Consider the following 21,365-nt stretch of genomic DNA (forward strand, 5'->3'; position numbering starts at 1 on the left):
TAGGGCAGGCTGGTCTCACTGGGGCACGTTGAGAGGGGGAGGAAAATGATGAGCAGCTCTGGGGGAATAAGGGCCCGGGGGAGGAAGGCAGAGAGCAACGTAAAAAAGGAGGAGGAAAAGGAGCGCTTCAGGGCAGAGCGGGGAGGAACGGGAGGTGGTTCGCAGGGGAGGAGGAAAGGAAGCTTGGAAGAAAGTGGGAGGGAGAGAGAGCTGAGGAGGAGGAGATGGGAAGGGTGGGCGGTGGGTGGCCGGAGGCGAGGAGAGGGCCTAGGAGGAGAGCAGCAGCTTGGCAGATTGGTGGTGCCTGCGGAGACGGGGACCAGATGGCGACCTGGGTCCTCCCTGAGCAGCTCTGCCTGCATCCACAGCCCTGCCCGGCAAAAGAGTCGGTGCTCGTACTGCTGACAGAAGGTGAGGGGATGCACAAAGTCACTGCCTGATGAAAATCAAGAGCCTGAAACTTATAATTCCCAGGGCTGATTTAAATTATTACAGTTGACTAATGACCTAATACATAAAAATGGAGATGGCTACCAAATAGATCTGTTTAAATGAACACATGCAGAAGAGATTTCATTTAGCTCCTGCACCCGAAACTTTCTATTTCCTAATGCAAACTAAGCAGTGACAAATAAAAATGAGACTGCAAAAGCAGCATGACCTCTTTAAGCTTTAATTATTCATTAGAACTGTTTTCTTCTCTGCTGAGATTCAGAGCAACACATTTAAGCGGGTTCCTCTCAGGTTTATGGAAGATGTAACTTCCTTGTTACACCAGCTAATAAATACAACTAAGCACAATGGCCCAACAATACTTGTAGAAACAGCATTTGGGAAAATGTGTTTAATGAATCAGAAATGCCTTAATCTAGTCAGTCTTGAAAAGCAAAGCATATCGTGCAAAATTACAATGCACTAAAGCACAGATGCATAAATATTTTATTGTTGAGATTTCTGAGTTTACTTTCTTCTCTCTTTCAGCATTTCAGAACTGCATTTTACTAAGAAATGTCTCTACCTGCATCGGGGAAGGATAACGGTGGTGGTAGCTTTGGGCAAACCAATCTGGGATCTCAGACTTGCATTTAAATAATATATCTGAGAGTACCAGCCCTTAGCAGCATCAGGCACATCTTCCATTGTAACCAGCAATGCTTATTGCTTTTTGCTGTCCTAGGATGGCATGGAAGTGACCGGCAAGGTTTACAGCTGGGAAGAAAAAAAAACCAAGAATTTTTCCTTTTGCTGGGAAGACTGGACAAAAGGCAGGTGCCCCCGTGCCCGGCTGCACAGGCTGTTGTGCCTTTGACTCCCTCACAGCCCTCCCTCTTCAGCCCTTCATCTGCCTCCCTGCCCTTGTATAAGAGCATCTTGGGGACCATATTTCCTCTCAAGTTTTGAAAGCAGGAGAGGACCAGTTTGTCACCACCTTGGCGAGACCTCCCGAGAGGTACGCAGCTCGGGAAACAGGTAGAGGCTCCGACTGCCCGGGAACGGTGCCATGCACAAGGGGAGATTTACAGCTCCTCTCCCCTTCAGACACTTCATCTGGCGCGATGCAGAGCTGACAGTTCCTCATTTCCAGGTATTACAAACTCCTCTTCCTCCACAGGAGTCTGTACAGTCTGTTTGGGGTCCCACACGCCGAACCCCCCTGAGGGCAGCATCCCTGCAATGGGCCTGGCAGACGGGCGCAGGCAGCCGAAGGGCAGCTTTCCAAAACCCGCTTCTCTTAACAGAGCTGTGCTCTGGTACTTACTCAATCTTTACAACTCAGTGATATGCTGCCAATATATTTTTGTCAAGAAGACAAAAATACGTTTCTTCTTCCTAATCCCTCAGCCTATGAAAAAATCTCAGTTGTGTGTGAAGAGACTCGTGTGTGTGTGTGTGTGTATGTGTATATGTTTTCGTATTTTAGGGGGGGAAAACAGTTTCTGTAAATTTATTTTCCAGTTGAAAGTCTGCCTTGTAGCCAGGGAAGCACTGTTTTCACCGTGTATAAATTTGGGCAGAAAAGCCTTACTTTGTGCTGAGCAGAAATGGCGGGGGGAGGAGGGGGGGGTGGGGGGGGGAGAGGAGCAAATCCTTTAACTGCTCCATGTCCCAGGTTCTCCTCTCTAGGATGGAGGCATGATGGCTTATAAATAATTTGGGGATTTATGGGTCAAAGAGCCCTATATTAGCAAAGTTATCTAATAATGGATGAAGGAGAGAGGCATAATCCTTCTAAGGTTGGCCTCAAGTTGCGCCAGGGGAGGTTTAGATTGGATATTAGGAAAAATTTCTTCACCGAAAGGGTTGTCAGGCATTGGAACAGGCTGCCCAGGGAAGGGGTTGAGTCCCCATCCCTGGAGGTATTTAAAAGACGTGTCGATGTGGTGCTTAGGGACATGGTTTAGTGGTGGACTTGGCAGTGCTGGGTTAACGGTTGGACTTGATGATCTTAAAGGTCTTTTCCAACCTAAACGATTCTACGATTCTAAGGTGGGGAGCTTTCTGTTTAAAAAGTGCTTCAATCTCCCCAAGGGCCAGAGAGACTCCAGGTATTTAACGTGTTAACTTAAGTTAACTTTTAATTAAGCAAGACTCTCCCACACAGCCATGGTTTGGGATTCTAGCTATGCTCTCTGAATGGTTTGGGTACTTTAAAATCACCTGGTACAAAGAGGAGGGATTGGAGGCTTTTTCTAAGCTGCATGGCAATTTTGCAAACTACACGCTCCAAAAAGGTCTATTTCTTTTTCCTCCTTCCCCTCCCTTTTCCCCCAGACCTCGCATGACTTCAAGGCATTAAATGTTAATGAAAGTTTGCCAGGCTTCAAGGGCTGTGAAATGGAAGTTAAAAATCCTGCACCATAGGACAGCTCTAAAAATACTTGGTCATGTTGAAATATCAACGGGCTCCAGCAGCTCTCCTGCACACGGTGCTACTGATGCATCAGGACTTTCTCCCCTAAATAAGCTCTTGAGAAAGTTTTCCTAGTGACTATGTATCACTTATGGTCTAGAGACTGGATTCACTGGGTTATGTGCCAGCAAATACCTACTGGAGAGTGAGGATCTGCTGATGTCATTTAACGGTGCTGCGAGGGAAGCGCCAGCATCTGAGGGGGGATGCACCGATGCATGCCCGCTCTGCTGTGACTCCATCCAGAGGACTCATAAATGTGATGTCCATCCCTCAGGATGAGCACAGCCCGAAACACCAGCCCTGCAGGTTTGCAAGCTGAGGCCTGATGCCATGCCACTCGTCATTAGGGTCCCGCTCCTGGGCTCTGCTCTTCGGTGTCATTTATTGTCCAGGGTGCTGGGGTTTGTAAGCCAAGTTTCTACTTTTTTAGGCTTGGCAACACCTAAACCCCTCCATGGATCTGCTCCTAAGTGCTCTCGATTAGGAGAGCCATACCTTCATGAGATGTGAATGCTTTTCTGCAGCACCTCCACATGCCTCAGGAGATCTTAGCTGATGCATCCTGCTAACCAGCAAATACTCGATACGCCAGGTGTACCTCCATTGACTTATGAGGGGCTCCAGCAAAGATACTGTCATCCCCTTGTGCTTTAAAGGTGTTGTTTGTTGGGTATTTTACCCTAACAGCACTCTTATGAGTGGGAATCCAGGAGCTGGTCTTCCTGCACCACAGACTCCTTTTTCTTCTCCAAGAAGTGCAACATACTTTCTCCCTGTGAAGCAAATGAGGAGCCTGAACACACTGATTTGGATCGTGACTTCAAGCACAATCTTGAATACGGTGTCTAACCCGTTCCCATCACCGAACAAGCCACGGGAGGCTGTGACTCAGCTGCGCCTCTGAGTCACGCAGCATGATGCTCCCCTGCCCTCGGGGGACAGCACTTTGCCATTAGCCTCTATTGGCAATGAACTATGGCTCTCCCTCGCTGGCTCAGACCTTAGCGAGATGTCTGGACCCCGAACTCTGGCCGTTCCCTGCCGACCTGTGTCAGGGGAGGGACAAGGGACACCGAGAGCGTGTCCCCAGCCCGCAGTGCCAGACCCGAGGTGGGCATTTGGTTCAGGTGTGTGCAGAAAGTTTTGTGTTCCCAGGCATGGGCAGGCTGCCTGGTCCCACTCCGGCCCTGCGTAAGTACATTGCAAGTCAGGCTCAAATTGCTATTTTTGAGCAAGTCACTAGAAATAATTCATGTATGTTCAAGTTAAAATTCTGCTTAAAAATCACTTGCTGCCTCAGAAGCTTGAAACCTGGGAGATCTACAGTGGCAGATATTGAATTTCATTTTACTAGGTTCTTTCCAGCTGTTATGGTAAGCTTAGATCCTCATCCTGAATTTCTTCACTTTAAGGATCTTTTCTCATGCAAATATCTCCGATTCTAGTGCTGGCAGGACCAGCCGCACATGTAAGTGTTGTGAAGAATCTGCCTCTTTAACTGGACCAGATAAAGTTTTGCACCAAAATCTGAAATGCATGATATTTCTTAAGTGAAAGTTCAAGTAATAAACCACCTTCTTTTAAGGATTTCAAAATATATTTCTGAATATTGAATTAATTTATCTGATGGTATGAACTGAGGTTTTGGAAAGCTGGAAGGTGCAGGTTTGTGTGTGTTAACTGTGTGAGCAACAGCACAAAAGGAAAATGCTTCTTCATCCATATGAGCTTCTGTAAATTGTATTCTATTCTTAGGAGAGTAAACATAATAATAATAATAAAAAATCTAATAATTTAAACCTTGCAGAAGAGGCAAGAGCGATGGGAACCTCTGAAATGATAAATGTATGAATTTATTCCACTGCCACTGTGGGGTTTTAAATTAGTTTTATTTTTCTTTTATTTCTTGTTGTTGACAAGTTGGGTTGCATTGCTATCCAGTTATAATGTTTACAGATAAGAAAATCTTGAAGGTCAAAAATTCTGTTCTTAGTTATTCTTGTATAAGGTAATCTTCTTGTGTTGGTGACAATGCGGAGTGATCTCATGTCGCCATGGGTACCTGAATCATGCCTGTCTAACAGCGACATTCTCCACTCCTATCCCCTCCCCTTAAGTTCTTACATAGAAAAAAAAGATATCTACAAGAAAAGCTTCATGCGTGATGCAAATGATGGACGGGAGGAATCATTTTTCTTCAAGAAAACGCACTGTGCCAGTGGTCTCACCGCACCCATGCACAGTTGGGGTGATGAATTAGTTTGTACTTGACTGTGACCAATAAGACTGAGTCCAACGAGTTATTAGCGTTCATTATAATGCCTACGTGTAGACATCAAAACTGGCAAACTTCAGATGGGTAACTTCGTCCCCATGGCAGCCTTGACTGGGGGGATGCGCAGCAAACTCAGCTGCAGCTGTAACTTGTGTTAGACCAGCACGAGGAAACTGGAAAATTGCTGAAATCCAGATTATGGGGAAGAAGTGAGACCAGCATCTGCCCACGGCTGATCATGGCAGGGACGTGGCAGGGAAGCACAGAAGCGCGGTGAAATGAAGGTGAAAAACAAAAAAGACAACCTTAATTACGCCTTCCCATGTTTCTGCAGGTTCAGTTCAGTGCTCTACCTGCTGGATGTAGCTTTCCTTGACAGTTTTGTAACATCTAAAGGAAAGAAAAGAAAATGAAGAGGAAGCAAAGTGTACGGGCCTTGATCGTGACAGGGCTACAGCTCTTTGAATATTAAGCTTTTCTCCCTGCTACAGCATGAAAGTTTTTGGTCTCTGCTAAATCGTGCTTTGAGTCAACGTAGATGGATCACGTACATGAAAGACCTGGAGCAACAGTTTCTAGAGGCTGACAGCATGGTTGTGGATCAAGACTTCTGCCTTTTTCTTTATCAATGGGAGGAACTGAAGTCTAAATCTGGGTCTTTGTGCTGAAAGTCTTTATGCAATCTTATTTTAAGGGGAAAAAAAACCCCCACACAACAACAAAAAAAAAGAGTACTCTCCAGGAAGGGGGATCAAGCAGTGCAAGCTGCACTTTTTTCTTGATAGCAGGATTTCCTTTTTATTAAAACATTTCTGACTCCAGTAGCATGCAGCAGCCAGGTAAACCAAAGACCTCAGATGGAAGGTTTGGACTTGCACTTTCTGGCAACGGGACAATATAGCGGAAAACAGATAAACCAGCTTGTATATACCACCTTGCTGTGAATTTGGGCTATCCTTGCGTTTCGCTGTTGTACAATCAATTTTCAGAATAAGATCCTTTCTTTTCCATGGTCAGGGGGCTTAATTCAACCCTGGAATAAATGGGCAGCTAACAATGGGCCAAACTCAGCTTGGATGTTGCTCTAGTTAATTAAGAAGAGTAGCGTCAGGGCTAAATTTGGCAAGGAGTGTTTAAGTGACTGACTTCAGAGGCAGGGAAGAAAACCCCTTGCTTAGCTCACTGCATCCAGCTCTTCAAATGCAAATTAACCTGTCAACATCTGCACGCAGCCACACAGGACAGCTGCAAAAAGCAGCTCCCAGCACCCAGAAGAAGGGCTGGAAATGTTTAGTTCCAAACAGCTATTTTCTAAAATAATTTCTAGTAAATAAGAATACATTTAAAGTGGTAAACTGAGCATCTGCTACATGAAACGAATGGAGGACAGCGTGTGAAAAGAAACATATGTCAAGTATACACTTCAGATGCATTGACTACTTGCCTCCAAAACAGAGCGAATTTAAACATATTTGCAGCAAACACTGAGAAAAAATTGCCTCTGCAACTCAAAGAAGAGCCTCAAATAATGGCACAATTTAAGCTTGGCTATACCTTTCCTTTCCCTTGGTGAAGAGAGCAGTTCGTTGTATTTCAGCTGCTGCCTGGCTTCTTTGACTGAGACACACATCAGGAATGCGAAGCCCAGACCGCTTTTGTTTGGAGCAAACAATGGCCCTTTACCAGTACATTTAAAAACCCAGCAAACCAAATCGCTGCTGGAGCCAAATCATACCAGATTTGGTTCATAGGAGGGAAGATATGAAAATACCCCCGTGCTTTTTATGAAGCATCTTATCTGCCAACATAAGAGACGGTGACATCCTCACTCGGACTGATTCAGCAATGTGTACAGCAGGAACCGAGCTCCGTCACTGGAAGGGGATTGTCTGTGACTCAATCTTTTTCTTCGATACACTGCAACTCAGGGAAATTGCATTTCAGTATTTCATTGAGCCCATTATCTTCAGACAAAATCTTTACTGACTTAACCGAAGCTCTTACAAAACAAGTACAGGATAAGGCCCCTTCAGCAGGCAAGAGAAGGAGAGGTTGGATTTCAACTCTAAAGGGTGCAACTTGTCTTTACGAAGCAGGAATATTTTGCTCTTGCTTTCAGTATAACAGGGCTTAGAACAAGCTCTGATGTCTCTTTTTTTTTTGGTCAGGGGAACAATCTCCCTACCAAACCTGGGACGCATGTGCCCTCTGTCAATCTGCTGAGGCTTTGCTAAGTTTTTGGTTATGCAGCCGTGATCTCTGGATGCTGCCATCTCCTACGGTCTTCTTAGGAGAGAGGGAAACCAGGACGGAAACAAGCCATGAGCAGCTTCTGCAGAAATCATTTTGCTCTGATAATGTGGTATAATTAAACAAGACTCAAAAATCCCACCTTTATAAAAACCCATGGCTTGCACCAACACTTTTACTCATCTGTGGGTTTTCAGCCTCAATCAGGGCTGCGGAAATAGTAAAGATCTTTGACTCGGTTGACAGCGTTGGGCTTTGTCCTATTCACCTCAGCATACCGTAGCATCTTACTAACTAACACAAAATGAGAAGACGAAAGAGAAAAGCCTCTGGAAAATCCAGAAACCTGCCAGACACAACTGCGGTTCCCAGGGAGAACCTCAGAACAGAGATATTGCTTCCTACCCCTTCGCACTGCCTTCACCTCTTTGCTTGGGTTTGCTTCAGTATTCCCCCCCCCCCGATCCTGGGAACTACAATTACGGAAACGAAGAGCTGCCATTGTAACAGTGGTGAACTGACATGGCCCAGCAGCGGAGCCAGGGTTTTAATCCCCTTGGCTTGCAGAGCAGCACAGCGTGCTATTGAGTGCGTGTCCACCATGGCAACAGCGGTGGTGCTCCAAAAATTCGATTTCCACGGTGCCCCTGGGCCTTGCCTTGACATCTTCATTGTTCCACAGTGAAATAAATAAATAAAAATCCAAGGGTAGTGTAAAGGCAGTGCAAAATATGGAATGCTACAGAACAGGGTTACCTAATGGTTAATTTAGAAAGGAAAATATCATTAAAAACATATGAAGGTGGCTACATATTGATGCTGTATAAATATTTAAAGGGATGCCTCTCGTAAGGGCAGCATTCCAAGCTACACCTAAAATAACGTGTGCAAAGGAAAATTAAAAGAATATTTCACCATTTGGACTTGTTTAATCTGCCTCCAAAAGGCTTTTTCAGCCCAGCTGCTGAACATTAGTATGGGAAAGGATATCAGACAAAACTCATTTTTGGTGTAATTCTACCAAAGTCAGCAATGTTAAACTGAAGATGATTTTTCTGTCCTTTTAAATAGAGTGTAATTTTCTCCACGGGTAGTTATTAAACGCTGTTGAGAGAGATTGCTGCTGCTGTTGGACAGGCTTTCTGGAGAGGTCACTCTGTCCCATGTGAATAGCACCAGTGAAATACCAGAAGGGTTTGTAGTTTTTACAACTTGAAGAGTCCCTGAGGGCTCTAACCACACCACACATCACTGCCTGACCCAAAGCTAAGAGCACGCATCTATTCTGAGTCGAGGCATCCTGGCTTGATATCCACTCCTACATTACAAGAATTCTGCCTGTAGAAATTGCTTAAACTATTGGAGGGGGCATTGCAAAAAGCTATCCATGTGGACATTTGGTCCCATCTCTGGCAGAGAGAACACATTCTGTAAGTACACTTTCTGAGGCTCAGCTACTCTATGTTGACATTTTGGGGCTGGTTAGGGTTTGTATCCCTTTCACCAGCTGTCCTAAGCACTGGTTGAGAAGGGCATTCAGGGAATGCCTCCTTATTTTGGACTCCGACTCCTGTAGCCTTGTCTGCACATGGACCAATTTGAAGGGCGCAAAAATGCCCAGCTGAGCACCTACTGCATGTCCTCAAGATATGAAAGACATCTTCAGGCTGAATAAGTCCTAAGGTTCCTATTTTTTTTTGGCGTTGGCAAGATTAGTGTCTGGGAAGGCGCCATTGCTGTCAGCAGCTCTCAAAAGGCACCTCAAGGATCTGGTTCTCAAGTGGATGGCATTGCCCCTTGCATGGAGCGCTGAGCCAGGTACCCAAATTGCACAGATGGGCAGGAGCCAAGATGTTGCACAGCATTAACCTTCCTGCAAGTTGACATAGGCAGGTCCCCACCCAGCACACACGTTTCCAGAATTGCTCTTTCAAGGCACCTGGGTTTTCTTTCTGCCTACACAGGCAGCTCAGCTGTCTAGCCAAGGACCCTGCCCCGTCTTGCAGAAATCAGAAGCTCAATTCTTAGGCTATGCAGCACAGAACTTTGTGTGGATCGTGCATAAATCAAGATAAATCTTGGCTTTAATGGGGGCCAAACCCAGAGAATAATTTAACCATTTTACAAAAAGCCTAACTAGAAAGACCCTTGGGATGAAAACGGGAACACATGAGACCTCATAATTTATATATGTATTAACTTCCCGCTGGTGAAATTAAAATGCAAAATAGTATCTCTAAACAAAATTGTGAAGCCCTATCCCTTGAGATAGTTAAAAATTAAATGGGCAAAGCAGACACCAGAGGATCTATTCTTACCCTTGTAGGACTTTGGGCTAGATCGTAGGTATTTTCTCTCTCTCCCAGCTACAATGCTGAGCTCCAAGAAAGGATTTGTCTGTGCAATACAGTGAAGCTCAGCAATAATTACCCATTGTGCTATGTGATGAGCCATCCTTTTGGTTCTTCAGTAACCCGTGCACCTGGACTTTAACTAAAACCAAATAATATGCACAGAAAACATTTTTATGTAAGAGGAGGTGAACATCACTAAAAATCAGAGAGCCTTTGTATGGCATGCCAAACTGCTGAAGCGAAAAAATGTCTTCAGTGAAAGGGCTCAGATGTGAGCATGTTTCAGTGCACAGCTCCAGGAAAATCTCTGATAATAAATGTGAGCTTGTTATCGTTGCTTTTCAGTGGGAAGTAAAGCCGGAAGCAGGGTCGTGCTGGCTAATTGAAGCTTACATTTTCATTCAAGCGCTGCATTTTAATTATAAACTGGTGACACAAGTGTCACTTAGTTCTTATCCTGTTTTAAGTGTGCATACGTATAAAAAATATTTTCAGTTATTAATTTATTCTTGTGATCATATTCATTATCCTACATTATGTCTACCAGGCACGTGTCTAATGACATGTTTGATACACGCTAATTCTTATGCCTCTTTTAATACAGGGCTCACACACACATTTTAGGCTGAACACGGTGCCAGTTGGCCACCAAAACAGGTGCACATTAATGCCATAAAATCAGCATTAGGAACTGTGTACCCATATTCTGGCCAGCTGCAACCACTTGCTCAGCCCTCCCGGGGCAGAGCAGGCGTGCCAGAAAAAGGGATAACCTGTGGGAGTAGCTGCATTCAGCGCTGTCGCCTGGAGATGCTGACGGCAAGGTCCTGGCTGCCCAGGTCTGGCCCTGATCCTGAACCACTTGCCCTTCATCCAGCTTCTGTGTCTGAGCACTCGTCTGATCCTGCGAAGTCGAGCGTGTTGGCTCTTTGCGTGGCCAAAGCCCTGGGTAAGACTTAGAATTCAGGTGGAAAATTTCTGGCCTGTTTTTCCTTCTCTATGGGGTTTTGCTGCTGTGTCCAAAGACTGTCTCCAGCTAGAACGCTGCCATTTATATACAGGAATTAAAATAAAATGAGGAAAAGGTGACTGGGAATTGGCTACCGAGAGACACAAAGTCAGTCATTAAAAATCAGACCGGGATGATAAGTGAAAACAAGGGGGATATCCCTAGAGAGCGAGTTATGAGGGTAAACCTCTTTCAAAGACATCGGATGGAATGGGATAGCTGTTTTTTTCCCCTCTTAATCTGCTACCAAACTATAAAGAGGATTCTATTTTAATAAGCACTACCATAGCTGGACATTGCAAATGAATTGCTCAAATGGCTATAATTAGAAGGGGTACCGTGAATACAGCCCTAGCATCGTTCCTAAATACTACATGCTTTAGTTCAGGTCTTGCATCTTTAAGGATCCCAAAACATCTCCAAAGCCTTCTGCATTTGCCAGCGCTAAAGGCAAGGACAAGAGTGCAGCAAAATGTGCAGAGCGAAGGAGAAACGCTTACCAACCTCTGAAGCAAACCTTCAGTCTACTGAGGAGAACCACAGGATGTTTAATCTCATGATTAGCAGATAGCACCGTAATCTTGGATAAATATGTTTGGAAACACCTAACTTAAAAAACCCCAAATCCTGTGGCTCCCAATGCAACGTAAGCTTCAAAGACATAAATGTTTACTGGAAATACAGTTAGAGTTCATAAGCCACACTCTTTGAAAAGATTACTCATCATCTCGGAGGATCTTTTGTCAACAGACAAAAATGTATTTTCGCAGCGGGCAGAGCTGGGGGGACGTGGACCAGCTCTGATCCAAACGCAGGGGGGGCAGATCCAAGCAGCACGAAGCCTGAGCCAAGAAACTCAGCCTCTTGCCAGGTTTATTGGCTTGGGTTCAGCACATGCATAAATGTAGAGGGGCTTTTGGCTCGGGGCAGTCTGTGTCCTACTGGTCCGTCTGGAAGAGGTTGGTCCGTCTGCAAAGAGCACACTGGTGAACCCAAAATTGCTGTAATGGCAAATAACTGACGCTCTGCTGCCTGACGGCAGGAGGATGAGGATAAGCACCCAACTGGTTAGGGTTAGAAATTCTAGTTTTAAGAAGCCATTTCCAAACTGTTAGTTAGCTCCCTGATTTATTAATTGACATTTTTATCATGTCTAGGATAGCTCTGCTTGATACTGACGTTTTCTAACAGTTCCCCTAATAAAACCCAATTGGAATCGTTAATAATGTTGCCGAGCTCTAATTGTACAGAATAAACCGCTGTCAGCTGGGTGTGTGTCAGGTAGCAGGGTGGGACCAGGGAAGGTTAAATTTGGGAGGAAATAGATGAAGAGTCTGGGGCTCTCCCTCTGCAACCTGCACTGGAAACCAAGTTCCTGAAGCTTTGGCAGTTCACAATTGCCAACAAATAACCTACCCACCATCAGCAGAGGCATATCTGGAGAATAACAATCTGTTTTGGGCTATTTACTCCACTGGCTCAAGTAACAGCTCTGTTCAGTGAATCCGAGGGCTTCAATCCCGTTCATGATCCATGTGGATGAAAATGTGATGTGACATAATGCAACTTGCTATTTCATCAGTTTGCTAAAAACAAACCAACACACAAAGAAACAAACTCTAGCCAATTCTGCATTACAACGTATGCAAGTATGTAAAGTGGCATTGCTATGGTTTACCTGAGTCTAGAAGATCCACTGGACTAAGATGATTGAAGCCCACCATTGCTATTAGTGAGTCATATACAAAGGAATATTACTAACTTTCACATCTGGCTACCTTTGAAAACTCAGTCTAAACAGTCACAAGGTCTTCCAGCGCTAAGAGTTTGCTATTTCATTCGCTTGCGGGCAGCTGGATGCTGGGGGCTGAGCTTTAAAAAAAAAACCCAACAGCATGGAAATTCTTATAACAAAATTATCCAGTGTCTTGCTAATAGCCATCACTGATAGTCAGTGAGCCATGAGATAGGTATGCACAGCTCTAAGACAGGTATATGCAATAAGCTGTATTTTAGATTTGATAATATTTAGGCAATGTACCTCTGGCAAGATCCTATTTCAAGTCATAATTGCGACATGTCATGGTTCCTTTTTAATGCCTAGCAGCAACAATAGATAAACTATGCCTTTGGGATGCAATACAATAACAATCCTGACATTATTGAGTGCTTGTATATTTGGACAGAAGAAAATAATTCAGTCATCCATATTCTACACAAAGTTGCATTATTTAAAACGTAGAAATGGGAGAAAATTGATCTGAAACCTCCAGTAGAGAATTGGCAGTGACTTAAAAATGGTTATTAACTAAATCTGAAAAAAAACCTGGCAGCTAAATGAGGGTGGTAATTCCTCACTGAACTGGGTACCTCTCCCACTCAAACAGGGGTTGCTTGTCGCTTCTGAACATCTTTGAAATATTTGGCATTATCAAGCTATGGGGACTGGCTAAGTGAGAAGCATTCAAAGGGCATAACTAAGTGGCACAATTCCAAAACAGCAATTAAAAGGCGGAATGCTTGAAAAAGAACAATAAAAGAGTTTAATTCATATCAGGGTCTGGCAATCTGCACAGGAAATACTGTAATTCCATAATGCACGCTCCCTTCATCCGTCTCTCCGTATCATGACCTCATGTTTATAATCTAGCATTCCTTCACATATAACATTTGACAAAAAATGACACAATTCTATCGAAGAAGAACTTACTTACAGTGCTATTTGTAAAGTAAGCAGGAGCCTGGATAAACACATGGGAAACAAAGTAAAACAGGTAGAGAAAAGAGAACCCAAACCTCATACCTTTTAACAAGTATATGATTATACGTTTTTCCATGGCAGGAGGGCACAGAGATGCTCAAGAGTTAAGAAGAGAAATTAAAAATCCTAAATTTCTACCCGGGGCAGTATCTACCAATTTTCTAAAGAAAGACTCTTGCACCGTCATTGAAAAGCTAATTTAGAAGGTACCTTTTTAGCAGAAGGAAAGTTATAACGTTTCAGCAAGGAGAGGCAAAAAGAGAATGAGAACAAAGATGTTCAGGTGACAGGATGCCACAAGAAGGAGGAGAAGGAGGGGCTGGACTATCTGCCAGGCTAAATCAAGAGCTGCTTCAACGCTTTCACTGCATTTGACCCAGAGCATGCAACAACTGGCAAAAATGCCCCCAGATTTGAAGGGAAATCTAGCTAAAGTCTGTCTAGGCTGGGCCATCCATCCTGCAGGCAGCTTGCCCTGGGGCTTGCTATTTTGAGAGATTAGAGAGACCACATATCATTAATATTATAATAAATCCCAATATAGAGAAAGTCACGGTCTCAAATGTTGCTATGGTCCCCAGCACCTCTGCGTGCCCCTCAAAATAGCCAAAACAACCACTCTGAAAGAAAAAAAATACAAGCCGAAGCCCAGGAAAGAGCCACCTTCCACTCTCAAATTTTGAAGGTAAAATGAACTGATGTACTTTGAGAGTGGAGACAAATAACTAAAGGAAACAACTATCTGGGAATAGAAAAGGACAAAATATATTGTGATTTAACTGATCAAAATATGCTGAAGAAGTGAGAGACTCTAGGGCAAGGCAGAAAATAGCGAGAAGCCCTGCACAGCACTGGAGCTGTCTACTGAAAACATCCTTTTGTTCTGAAGTCATAAACGTGTATCAGCCTCTCAGACATATGGGCAGTTGTGCATTTATCCTGTTTATTTTACTACTCCTGTGCATCCTGCCTTGCCATCTGTTCGTAAGAATTTGGATGATGAACCATAAGTCTGCGGCATAATAAATACCAGTAAACAGAAATCTAAAATGAAGATAAGCAGAAAGTAATGTTTGGAAGCAGGACCAGTTTTTCAGTTTGATAGTATGATTTATTTCCTGAGATGAGTCTTGGCTCAGAAAAGAGGGACCAGCAGGAAAAGGTCCAATTGAAGGGACAGATCTATGATCCCTTCTCTTATATTGGCTTCCTATTGGCATAATTCCACCGCCTTCCTAGAAAGCAGTTTAAATTTACGTAGGTGGAGAATCAGACTTAATCCTGTCCCTCAAAGAAGACATGCTTAAGCACAAAATATTGTACGTATAAAACATAAGTTGTAAGCAAAAGGCTTCAAACCCAGTTAAAGTAGTGTCCATACACTTTCTCTGAGCTGGCCAGCCCTACCGCCGTGTCCCAGTTCCTCCATGTCTTCTTTTCCCTTTTATTATTAGTACAAGAGGAAAGTGGGTGGGAAGGAAGCACAGTTATCCCTCCTAGTCAGGGGCAGAAAGATAAAGTAACTGGCCCAAATCAGGCAGGAAACCTAGCGAAGGCCAGACCGACGAACCCATCCTCCTCCTCCTCCCTCTCCGTTTCCAGTTTGGGGATGCAGAAATTACTGCTCAGCTCTTTGACACACAAACCACACAGACACCGACCAAATATCTGGGTGCTGAGAGGTATTAATAACAGACGCTCAATACCAAAGTACTCCTACTGCCCCAAAAGAATTAAAAATGAGATGAAAGCACTAGCCACTCCTCCTAATATTTTTTCTCCTTTTTTCTCTGTTTCTGTAAAGATACACAAGGCTACAGAACGGAGGTAGCAGCTATACACTCCTCTCCCAGCTTTTTAAGGAGGTTCACGTGTTTTGCACCTGGCAAGACTCCAACCAAAACTACAGGTTGGACAGCAATATCTGGGCAGAAGTAGCGCAGAGTGACCCAGCGAATGGGACAGGATCCACCGGGAAATAATTACCGTGTCGAAATTTTACAGGAACAAAAATATACACTGTCATATTTGCCTGTTTTACCAGTTTACACTGGCGAGGGTTAGTAGGGCTGCCAGAAGGCAGGGCAAGCCCTGACGAGGCGCAATGGCTACGAGCTCCTGCCAGTATCTAAAAACAGTAACAAAAGCCCATGGCAGAGGGTCAGTTAAAGGTAATGGCAGCTGGATGAAGCCCAAAGATTACATTGCAAAGGTCCCCGAAAACCCCAAAATGACTTACTATGGCTCTGACAGAGACTACCACAAATGCCATCTGTCAACCACCTACAATATGCAGTACAATTATCTACAGAATAAAAAAGTACCTATAGCACAAGCCAGCCACAGGTTTCCTATTTGTATAACCCGAAGCATCCTTGGCTCTCTTCGCATAACGTTTCTGAAACCTAGGTAAGATTAATATTGTCCACATTACATCTTGTACAGATGAAGAAGCTTTACAGCTGGATTACAAATGTGCTTTCATTGGTCTGCAGCCTTCGGGGAGCACCTCTAACGCACAGGAAGTCTTTGGGTTCTAAGAAGTTTTGCATTGGGATATCTGACATGCTGAGAGCCATGAAGAAAAAAACGAAACCCTTGCGTAGCCTGATAGCTGCCTACTGGCTATATAGTAGATCGAGTTCAAGAAAGCAAATTAATTCATTAAAGCGACATATATTCAGTCAATTAGCTTCAGATCCCTGTTTCATAGAGTGGCTCAGGAAGAATGGATGTTTTGTTACATCAATACGGTCATTTGAGAACCTCTGTTACAAACGTTCAAAGAGGTGCATTTAGGAGATCTGTGCTTTTTTTATTTGAGAAGAGGATAGGTAATGCCTTAACCCACCTTCTGCTGGCAGTTCCCCCGGCACAAAATTTCTCAGTATTTTAAAATATGTTATACTATGGACAATATTTTGAAGAGATTGAACCCTGCATCCCTGAAGATTGCTCCACATTCAGAAACTCTCTCTAGCAAATGGAATGCTCTTGAAAAAAATTAACCTAAAAAGGCTGTCAAAAACCACTCCATCAATTGCTGACAGAACTGCACTGCTTCAAACACTGTTGCAAAGATGACGCTGGAGCTCTGACAATTGCTTTTAAAAACAATGAGTGCAGCACAGGCACTTTCTCAACAGCATGTGTTTTACCAAGGAAACGGAGATGGTATGAGCAGGATGTATGGAAAGAAAGAATGAAAACGTGGGCTGAATCTCAGAGAAGTCCTTCTCTAAGGTGTTTACATTTGTTCTGAAAGATTCGTGGATGAAAGTTCACTCTTCAGAACCTATAATGCATCCACAAAATACGTATATATTGTCCAAGAAATAGCATACACAGAGTGAGTTTTTCATAGCAGCGACACCCATCTGTGTATTCTCCATTGCAGCTACCTTCTTTCATAGCGTGGCTATAGGCTCACACGCCTGTAAAAACTGAGAAGACCAACCACCTCTTAACGTGCCTGTGGATATAACCTCCAAGGCAGGTCATGTCTGGTATTAAAGTGATGTAACATTTGCTCTTCGACAAATAAAACTTTGGCAATAGCATCTGAATATAAAGTCTGCATTGTATTTAGTTTATGACAAACAGTGGTGGTGCTAGGACTTCACAGCATTGCGTTGAGAATACTAAAGAATATTCATTCTTTTTGGATGAGCCATGAATTTGCAGTATTGATGGATGGCAGCCTTCCTTTATTTGCTTGCCTCAAACATTTGTATAAGCATTTTTATTTTGTTTTCACGAGTATCCATGGAAGCAGCGCATGCGCGTGCTGCAGTTCCCATGTTTGTGCGCATTCATCCAAGCCAGAAGACTCGCAAATAATTGTGCAAATGTGCATTTGTGCAAGTTTTCAAGTCATAAATGATTTACCCGATCCTTCCTCCCAATTAGAAATGTTCCAGCCACCCAGTCAGGAAGGGCACATGGTTCCACGTGAATTAAATAACCCATTGCACCGCTTGAAAAGTAAATGGCAAACAGGGAATACTGAAAGCAGTAGACACAATGGGTTCAAAGACATTCATATGCTGAAGTGTTTAATAAAATACTCTTTGAATGAATTTAAATTACAAGTACATTACTTGATTTCATATCTTGATGTCACAGGGCCTGTAGAGCTCTCTATTGTGAGCCATCCTATTAACTTCAGCACGATTGTCCACCAAGATAAGCGGTTTCAGTGGATAAAGCGGTATTTTTAAAATCTTTCTTTTTTAACTCTAGGCAAATATTTTAACAGCAGATCCTCCTTGTGACTAAGACTGTGCAAGGCTTACATAGTTGTGCTGCCCAAGTACCATAGGAATAGGGGCTGCTGGAAAATTATGGTGGCTTAATCTCTCTTTCTCGGGTTAGCTTGACCACAAAAGGATTTATTTGTAAGACACAGCATTTGCTGTGTTTGCAAGACTCTGGTCTTCACCATCTTGACAGGGACCCACAGCTTGTGACAACCACTGTAGCTCGCGTGTGGACACAGGACATCGCAGCAGTCCCTTGAAATGGGGCTGATTTGCTCTTATTATTAATTTGTGGGTTGGGGTGCAGATTTCAGGTGTGGCCAGGATGGCTGGATGGGGGCTTCGTCAGAAACGTCTTACTCCAGTGATAGTTTAACTTTAGCTGTCAAAACTGCAGTAATTGGAGATGCCGTGGCCCTGGAAAACCAAAAACCAGCTTTGCCAGGGAGCCCCCGAGCCATTTTACTGCAGAGGCTCAGTCGAATAGCATCCGCTTCTGCTATACGCACATTCATACCAAGAATTATTTGAAACAGTTTCCTACCTAAGGCAATTACCTTGGATATAGGTTTTAAAAATCCATGCAGAAATACTGCTATTTTTTAAAATCCACTCAATGAGCCTCCTACCTCCACCTTTGACAAACACGCTGAAAGAACAAAATTGGGATTATACAGGCAAGAGTTTGACTGACGTATCATTAACGCTACTTCTGGAGTGACTAAGCTCCATAGTAGTATCGACTACTAGTACTGAAACATGATTTCATCCCCAAGACAACTGCAGCTCCAAACAAAGATAATATGCTGGATCCCTAAACTGTATCACTCCAGTTATCATTACGATGTTAATTTGTTGTAAAATGTTGTCCCGAAGAAGAAAAACAGGAAAACATTGAGGAACACCTAATAATTTGGTTAGAAGGTTATTCTTTTCCATCCTGTTTCAGCAATTTTGTTTGAAATCTTGGAATTTGGGATACTGAACAGGTGACTGCTCAAAATCCAGCATACAGGTTGTTTTATGGATACAGTTGAGAAACATTTTAATGGAAAATTTCAGTTGACCTGAAATTGACTCCGCAAAATGCTTTATTCATGTCAAAAGCAATTTGAGAGGCTGTTCAAGGTATTTTCAGCTTTTGCACATTTGCATCTTAGATTTGTCTTTTTGAGATGAGTGAAATGGTGCTTAAGATCATTAAAATAAATTAAATAGGTTTTTATAATTATTACTCCAAAACACAGAAAGAGTTCTAAAAATAGATTTGAAGCCAGACCATTTAATCACATATAAAAATCTATAACTGAAATTACTTTGTTGTTGTGTATCTCCTCAGAGTTGCAACTATTATGTTGATTTTACTAAAAGACCCATCCACTCCGAATGAGTGATGCTCTGAAACAATCAAGGGGGTGTTGCTTTAAAGCAGCTTCTGGAAATGGTTTTATTATTTTATGAAACAAAGGAACCTTTCCATGTCGAAATCAAAGTCCCATGGTATGGTTTAAAACATGAATAATTTAATTTATCTATAGATTTTATCTCACAAAGACAGAACATACTGAAAATGTAGGAGAGAATGTAGTCTCTGTTCCTCATATCTGTGAACAGATGACAGTTTTCTCAAATTGTCCATTCTTAGCACATATTTGACAACTTTAAATTTTGTAACTTTGTAATTCGAATTATAGGCATTTGAATTTTGAGCAGAAAAGCTCAATTGCCGTTGGATAGATGGGTCACATGAAATGCTTTTTTTGTCCCCTGAATTGATGAGGATTCAAGGTTCACTTGCACACAACTGCTGGGTGCAATTTTTCAGCAAATACCCTTGCAAATAAAACGTGCTCAGGAAGGCAGAGGCACTGCCCCAGTGATGCAATGAGACCGGCGATCCGCCAGCGTTACTGGGCACTGTTTGCAATGCTGCCCATTTCTCATGACTTCACTGATTTCTTTTTTTTTTTTAACAAAGTTCTTACTTAAGCCCAGGTTAAATCAAGGGGAAAATTCCACCAGTTTCAGTCAAAGCTGCACTTCATTTCTATGAATGAGATTCCTGGAAGACCATGCAGAAATCCTGACTTCGGGAAACTCAGGGATTTCTTCTGGAGACGACAGGCCCAGTCTAGCAGAGCATGCTCAGCAACTCCCGCAAGATGCCAACAAACTTATTTGCCATGGAAAACGGAGACTGAAGACACTGCAACAAGCTCAGCGAAGATCACAAGATTCGCTTCAAGTGGAGGATGCTCAGCATCTCAGGGAAACTCAGGAGCTCTCAGGCGCAAGCCCTCATTTTCCAGGTGTCATAAAAGCCCATACCGAGAGTTAGATCTCCTTCAGGAGTTATAAAGCCAAGCATTATTAGTACCCATAAACCTTCACATTTCAGTAATTCTTTTTCTCTTTATTGTCTAAAAATATTTTCTTGTCCTACAGCTATTCTATGTATGTATACTATTACTAGGTAGCAAATCCGGTGTTTTAAGAGAAAAATGGTGTTACACTGTAGCCTTGAACTGTTAGCAAAAGGAGAAGATGAGAACAGACATGAGGATGAGGTGCTCCTACCACGCCACAGCCTTTTTTGGGGAGAAAAAACCCTCTGAATACAGCTGCTAGGCTCTGAACTATAGCTGGGCTCGTCTGGGCTGAGCTGTCTGTCAGAATAAACCAGGAAACCAGGTTTGTAAAGTTCATGTGTGCTAAGTTGTGCTGATGGAATTAGGTGCACTGAAGCCGATATGCCAAGTGCATTACTGTCGGAAGAAAGACTCCAGCGTACCCCCACGAGCCACAGAGCAGCTCAGCAAAAGTCAACAGCTTTCCTCTATACGCTCTCCCTTTTATCCAGCGTCACGGAGGCTCTGTTAGCTATCCGCATGGTGGGAATGGACCCAGCAGGTGAGGGGGTTCAGAGCCACCGTGGCCCTGGCCCCCACTGCCAGCGCCCGCCCGCGGCGTGTGTCCCTTTCCTGGGGACGTGCTGATTTCCCACGGTCAGAGCTCCGCGTGCTCGGCTGACAGATATTGTTTCCCATCTGGGCTTTCCGATCTGCTATGCCAAATCCTCTAAACACCCATGTGTTTCTTTGTCCCGGTAGTTACCCGCCGCGCCTTCTCTACAACTCCATTTTCAGAGAGGGAGCCACATGTTTGGCCTCTGCGGGGAACGGGGTGTCCTGCTACCCATCCCAGCCACTAAAACATGTATCTTTTTATTTCTTAATATTATTCAGCCTGACCCTTGGGCTGTATTAAGTAACCCCGAGTCCACACTGAAGCACTTGAACGGTAGCAACAACATCTTCAGCCAGGTTCCCGGTGTCTGTCTGAGGGTAGGCAGGGAGGAACTTGGGTTTCTGCTGTCCTGCCTGAGAGCTGCGCCTGAGCCCCAAAGCCCCTGAGGCCAAAGCCCCGGGGAGGGGGGGCCAGCCCTCAAGGCTGGAGGACTCAGATGCACCCCGAAAAGCCCCAAACCCCCCAGGAGCCCCCCAAAGCCCTGAAGCCCCGGGGACCCCCAGCCCCGGGGGGGGG

General features: G+C 43.8%; 1 protein-coding gene across 1 annotated transcript in view; it reads right to left on the reverse strand.

Moving 5' to 3' along the window:
• CACNG4 (calcium voltage-gated channel auxiliary subunit gamma 4) overlaps window positions 1-21,365 on the reverse strand; it is a 40,866-nt gene that overhangs the window by 18,487 nt on the left and 1,014 nt on the right. The window lies entirely within an intron of this gene.

The sequence above is a fragment of the Aptenodytes forsteri genome, unplaced genomic scaffold (assembly GCF_000699145.1).
Source record: "Aptenodytes forsteri isolate BGI_AS27 unplaced genomic scaffold, ASM69914v1 Scaffold153, whole genome shotgun sequence".
NCBI lineage: Eukaryota > Metazoa > Chordata > Aves > Sphenisciformes > Spheniscidae > Aptenodytes > Aptenodytes forsteri.